The sequence below is a fragment of the Alnus glutinosa genome, chromosome 2, assembly GCF_958979055.1.
Source record: "Alnus glutinosa chromosome 2, dhAlnGlut1.1, whole genome shotgun sequence".
Classification (NCBI taxonomy): domain Eukaryota; kingdom Viridiplantae; phylum Streptophyta; class Magnoliopsida; order Fagales; family Betulaceae; genus Alnus; species Alnus glutinosa.
The window spans coordinates 617,042-624,077 of NC_084887.1; positions in this window are offsets into that span (position 1 = coordinate 617,042).

The following is a 7,036-nucleotide window of genomic DNA, read 5'->3' on the forward strand; positions in this document are numbered from 1 at the left end:
TGGAGCAACAACGTACTAGGAACGTGTACAAGCTAGAGTTGCCGGGGCCGCCGTCCTTGTTTTCTAGTCGACTGAGGGTCTGTTTGGATCATCAACTGAAAGCTACTATAATTAATCTTATTGGACAAAGTAACTGTGTCGTGACTTGAGCCATCTACTCTTGTCTTGTGAGGCCAACGGGCGTTTTGCTTTTCTTTCTTTCATATATATGATGTCCCAAATACGCCCTCCCTATCTTTCCAATTATGGTGAGTCCTTAGCCGCACGCTTACTTGCTTTTGGTATGCTCTCTAAATTTTAATAATTTTATTATTGGAAATAACTCTCAAATGGCTATTTCGTCTTTGCAACATCCTCAGAATCTTCTTGACTGGCACATTTCTCCTATTATATATGATATTATTGGCTTAATCCCGGCATCTATTTCTTGGAGTGCTAAAAAAGTCAATAAAAGTGTAAACTTCTGTACTCATTCAGTAGCACATTGGTCTGCAGCCAGATCTTTTTCTGACCGCATTCTCACTACTCCTCCTCCTCTTTCTTCTGTTCTTATTGTAAGCGGGAAAGATCCATTTCCCACTAGTTTATTAGGTTTATAGTTCTTTTTATTTGCTTTTAGTTTGTTTTGTAGTTCGGTTTCAATGTACTTAAAAAAAAAAAAAAAAAAAAAAAAAAGGTGATCACTTTGGTTTTGGGTGACAAGAAAAAGACAAGCTAAATTAAATTAAATATAGTTTGGTAGAAACTCTACAATAGAATTATTTAAAAAAAAAAAAAAAATCATGTAGAACAATATTTCAACGCCAAACCATTCCCATAAAGTCGTTGGATCCCGAAGACAGGTGAGTCCCAATCGGATCGTGGGGAAACAATATAATTTGGACGGTGCAAAAATCTTTGAAAAATACCCTTTCACATAAATCGTTCGTACTGTATACAATACCAACAACTCATGATTGCACTCGGACTTTAGTGTAAGGCGGGCATTATTGATGCGTGTTGGGCTACGTTGTTGATGCGTGTTGGGCTCTCAAAATATTCAATTTAATTAATAAGGCCGGCTCTACCCTAGCAGATTAGGCAATCGCCTAATACTTTCAATTTAATAAGGCCTTTTAATTAATTAATAAATATTAATTAAAATTTATTTTATATAAAGCTATTTAAGGCGTTAATTACTATTAATATTATATAATTAAGGCCATAATTTATGGTAAAAAAATAATTAAAAAATGCATTAATATCATTTGATTATCTTAAAAACTAATAAATCTCTAACACTCAATTCTTGAAATAAGCCTTGAAAAAAAATTATAGCATTAAGTAAGGAAATAAAATAATATATTAATATTAAAGTGAAAAAAAAAAATTAAAAAAAAAAAGTATCATTTGGTCCAAACAATCGTGTGGTCACCATCAGCTTCTTCCTTAATTTCCTAGCAAGTCGTTTTGAACCCAATAAAATGTGTATTTTATGTTTCTTATGAACGAATGAATACTACATAACGTGTACGTTGTTGTTTAAGATTCACATTAAAGTTGTTAAAATATTGATTAAATGATTAAATTTTTCTTATTACTTTAAGTTTTTGGGATAAGCAATTATTTAATATGGTATATATCATAATAGAGGTTTTGAGTTCGAACCTTGTCTCCGTCAATTCACCATCATTTCAATTAAATATTTCATGTGTCGGGTCTCACATATTTAAAGAGAATTTGAACTCACACGTTAGATAGAGTATTAAATTATTAATTAAATGATTAAATTTACATATTCCTATCAGCTTAAACTTTTTAAACAAGTGATGATTTAACAAAAGCATGTATAAGATTTGAAACCGGCCGGGATAGGGGCAGTTTTAAAATTTTCTCTTAATATGTAAAAAAGAAAATAAAAAGAAAAAAGAAAATAAAAAGGAGTGATATAGGATGTCCCACGTGTGGTTGTACTTATGAATGTTTTTTTTTTTTTTTTTTTCTTTTTGAAGTTTGGTATAAGATTTTGTCTTTATTTGATAATGCATTGAACCAATGACGCTTCATCGAAAGTCAAAACAACAATAATAATAATCATAATAAAAACATGAATTTAATCCAAACAATGAAGCATCATAGATGGTCAAATATAACTTCTTCAAAGAGCGCAAATAGCGGTTGTAATTAGGCGTACTAGCAAGCCAAACATTATTGGACTTCTGAGCTAAAGTACATAATTTATGTTTTTTTATTAATCAAGAATTACATAATATATCAGTACCAGGATTCCTGTTGTAACTATGAGAAGCTCCATGTGCCCTAAACATCTTGGACTGTCGGAGCACATGCAGATAGACTCCATTCAGATTCTTTCACAATTGTAGGAGATTTGGCTGCAATCCGGAAAATGTAAAGAAAAACACGTTAAAAACGCATAAATTCATGATGATATAATCCTAGATATGCTAAGAGACACTTAACACTAGGTATGTCTCTTACCTCTTCCCCTCCTGGAGTGAGTGACCTTAATACTCCGAGAAATTAATTAACTGTTAATTAACTTCATAGTTCATCCATCAGTCTCATTCTATAAGAAATAAAACTCAAAGATATCTACTCCTCAGGTGACCCACGCCGTTAATGACGTCCATATGTAGTGACCACCAATAAAAAATGGTGGCATCGATCACAAAACAACTATCGAATCCAAGACCAAACAATAAAAGTAAATTTCTTTGACTATAGGATTAACCTATATAATAGTAAGGTCATGGCCATTATTCTGCACGTATCGGTGTACCATGTCATATAATGTAATTTAATATATATTCACAGTCTTTTCCATGCATGTATTTACAAATAGTTATTTTCATCATCTTATTTATTTATCGCTCATTTTCACAAAATAGAGTTTATAGTAAGAAAAATGTATTTCATGTGAGTCGTAAACATGCATGCACGTTTAATACATAAAATAAGCATGTTATGCGGGAAGAAAATAATAACAACTATCAATGTAAATTTTACTTGTATCGTAGGGTTCCTCCACAAAATCTACCTAAAGCTCTACAACCTCGAAATCTGATAAAAGCCCTACCATTAGTTCTAAACCTCGAGCTAAAACAAGCCTTAAATCTTAATATGCTCATAATAGACTTTTCGCTTGACCATCAAACGTTCAGATAGAAGAGGTCGAACGTGCGGACAGGAGAGGTCGAATGTTCGGCCATGACATCGAACATTCGTCTAGAGGAGGTCAAACGTTTGCTTCTCCTTTTAGCCCTTCTAGGGCCATAAAGGTTTTTTGTTCCTCCATGGATTGTTCCAGTGGAGACTAGAGTCTCCCAGCCACTCAGGCTATGGAGTTTTGTTCCCCCGGACTAGATTCGGTGGTGGTTTTCGTCCCCTTGGATTAGATCCGGTAGTGGTTTTTGTCCTCCTAGTCCTTTTGGACTATGGAGGTTTGTGTTTTTTTAGTTTTCTTTGTTTGTTGGGAGGAAAGCACTCTAGAGAGGTTCCGAAGGGGGAGAGTCCGCCGCTCATGTCACCGGCAGAAAAGCTTGGTTGTGCTTTAGTTTTTCAACAATCTTTGAGGCCAGATCTGCGCAATTCCACCATCCTCTAATCAACACGCGCCCCCCAACCCTGCCCGCCGCCATCCTCTGGTCCAGCAGCCGCTTGCTACGGTCGGAAAGCTCGTCGGTAATCGGCGCGTAGTCATCATGCGCGAGGGTGTTTTCACACCGTGGGCCATGCATGATGGCCATGCCTCGTCTCTTTTTGCTGTGTCTGGTGGCGCCCGGGGGTTTCTACTGATCGGCTACTACATGGGATCTTCTGGCAGCGGCGCATGTGTTTCACACGCCGTCTCCAGTGGCGGTGCGTGTGCTACACATGCCGTCTCCGGTTGTGTTTTCTTCCGACGGTAGCTTTTGTTTTTTGTGTTTTCTTGTATTTGACAGATTGCTCTGTGTTAAATTAACCTGGTCATTGCTTTTTAGCTCAGATTGTTTGTGACCGACTCCCTGTGCAAGTAATGGTTTCTATGTTAACGTAGAGGCACATTTCTGTTGGTTAGGTTTATTTGTAGCAACTGTCAGTATGATCTGAGTTCTGGGGTGCTTGTATTAGTCTAAGTCCCTGTAATGGTCTGAGTCTAGTTTTGACTCAGTTTGGCTGTAACTATGGTACCCTTTGAGAGTGTTAATGAAATGTTTACATCTTCCCTTCAAAAAAAAAAAAAATGATCCCTAACAGTCATAAACCACAGATCGGATAGCCAATCACTTATTTAAAATCATAAATAAGTGAGAAGATAATGCAGATCGGATAGCCAACAACTTATTAATGGAGAAGTTTGAGCGGAGGAAGAGTGTCCTAGGAGGGATACTAGTGATATATTCAACAATTATCCCAGAGTTCGATTGACCTTCGCTCGAGGGCTGCTCGAGCAAGACGTACAGTTTGCTTGAGCGACAATCGAGTTTCGCTTGATTGAGAGGATGAGATGCTAGCTGCTGGTAGAAAATTTTCAAGAGTTTTCTTCAGTTTTACTACAATTTCTTGAGTTTTCTTGAATATTTTGTGGATGAGTTGTGTGTTACTAGCTATATGTTGGTGGATTTTTCTTCTCACTACGCCATGCTGCATAGTCAATTTAGAACATACCTGCAACTTTGCAAGCTCACGTAGAAATAGATCAGATCTTATTGAAGATTGTGATGACCCGTTTTTTATTATTATTATTATTTATTTGAAAACATACAAACAGATCTTCACAGTGGCACGACTACATGTCGCTCAGCTAACATATGGCACATGCCCCATAACATGCACCTGATAATCAGAGTGACATCTAACAGCGGAATATAATAATCACTGTGCAACAGAACACATATCATAAGCGAAAATATATCCAATACATAACAGTTAATTACAAGAAAAGTCATTTACAAGTCTATCTATTTGAGGCTTATAAAACATATTACACTGACTATATACTAAAATACAGGCTCAACAAATACATATGCCATGTATGACACGAGCCATAAATAAAATACCCAAATGCAGACTACCCATGAGTCCGTGACTTATGACTGTCGCGATGTGCTCCAATCATAGCATCTCATATGCTTGGTGGACGAGTCATTATCTATATCCGCAGAACCTGCAACCAAAGTATCAATGTCTGCACGGTTGCGAGGGTTGTCGCATCCGCACAGGTGGAATTATGAGCCCAACGCCTTAGCATAAATAATTACACTAAGACCTCAGAGGTATACTATTCACTGAGTTTTCGCAAAGAACCAATTTTTCCCTTTTTAGTCATGCGTACACTATAACAGCCACCATTTTATAAACTTTTGTTTGAAAATCCCCATAACTGATATAGCAAACACTGACTAATAGAAAACATTTAAAGCATACTATGCAGCTGAGCTTATACGTAGAAGTTTCATTGTTGGAAACAACTACATACATCCTCACCTACTATATTACTTTTGATTTAGTGAGAGTTAGAAAACAGTGGCATTTAAATCATGCAACCATTCGATAGAAATATACATAAATTCTTTTCCATTAAGACTCTTATGCATACTAATACGTCTAGTAAAACTACTCATAGTATAAAAACATCACTCATAAAAACAATGTTATACATGCTCATGCTTGTTGTTTTATGCCTTGGGAATTTAACCCAAGTATAGTGCTTCAAGGGAATCTAACCCAAGTAAGCACTAGTACCTCAAGGGAATCTAACCCAAGTAGGTACCTCATGAGAATTTAACCCATGGTTGAGGACCTCAAGGGAATCTAACCCAAGTAAATATCTCGTGAGTACTTCAAGGGAATCTAACCTAAGTACTAGTACCTCAAGAGAATCTAACCCAAGTAGGCACCTCATGGGAATCTAACCCATGGTCGAGGACCTCAAGGGAATCTAACCCAAGTAAGTACCTCGTAAGTACCTCAAGGGAATCTAACACAAGTAGGCACCTCATGGGAATCTAACCCATGTATAATTTCCTGTGGGCTATGAACCTCACTTCGATGCACGTTTAGCGTGCATATGTTTATGCCTCATGCCTTAAAACAATATACATTTCATTTCATGAATCATGCCTTTAACACATGCTTTCTTTATAAAAACATAAACAATTCAACATGTCATTTCTTAAACAATTTGCATGACTTAACTCACTCTAAAATCATATTCATGTTCCATTGCAACAGTTTTCAAAACTTCCAACCATAACATATAGTGACTCTATTCATATAAACTTCACATATCATATTTATACTTCAAAACATCATCATAATTTCAATATACTCAAAAGTACTCAAATCATCCAAAACAGTTCATAATCAATATACAGTTGGTTCAAGTTTGTAAAACAATATATATTTTACAATTCATCATATATGAAAATAATACTTTTCAGTGAGTAGAATACTTACCTTGGCTGTGTGGATATTAAGCACTAGATCTCCTAGACACCACCTTGCAATGTATCACTGTGGAATAACACATTGCACATTATTTGACATTTCTAATATTAGACCGACATTTAGCTCTTAAATTGCTCAAGAGCTAACCCTTGGAAAACCCATAATATTTAAGGGTCTCAATTACACACCCATAAATCTAGACACTAATTAAACTCAATTAACACTAACCCAAAGTATTTATTTGAGGTTAGACATTAAAATCGCCATCTAAAATAATTACCTATAACATCAAATATTAATCCCAAATTATATTCAATAATCTATAAATTATTTTCATTAGTATTATTAACCATAAAATTATTTTTATTAATCTTTTACAATAATTATTTACTTATTAACATAATTCATTAACACATTTAAAATAACATTAACCCATAAGAAAGTCTTAGGGTTAACCTCGCAAATACTATTTAAACTAAATACCCATAATTATTTATTTTTACTAACATTAGAACATAACCCATAAATAATTATTTTTATAAAACCCACAGCTAATTTTGGGATTAATCATCACTATAACCACAATTAATCCATAAATTAACAATCT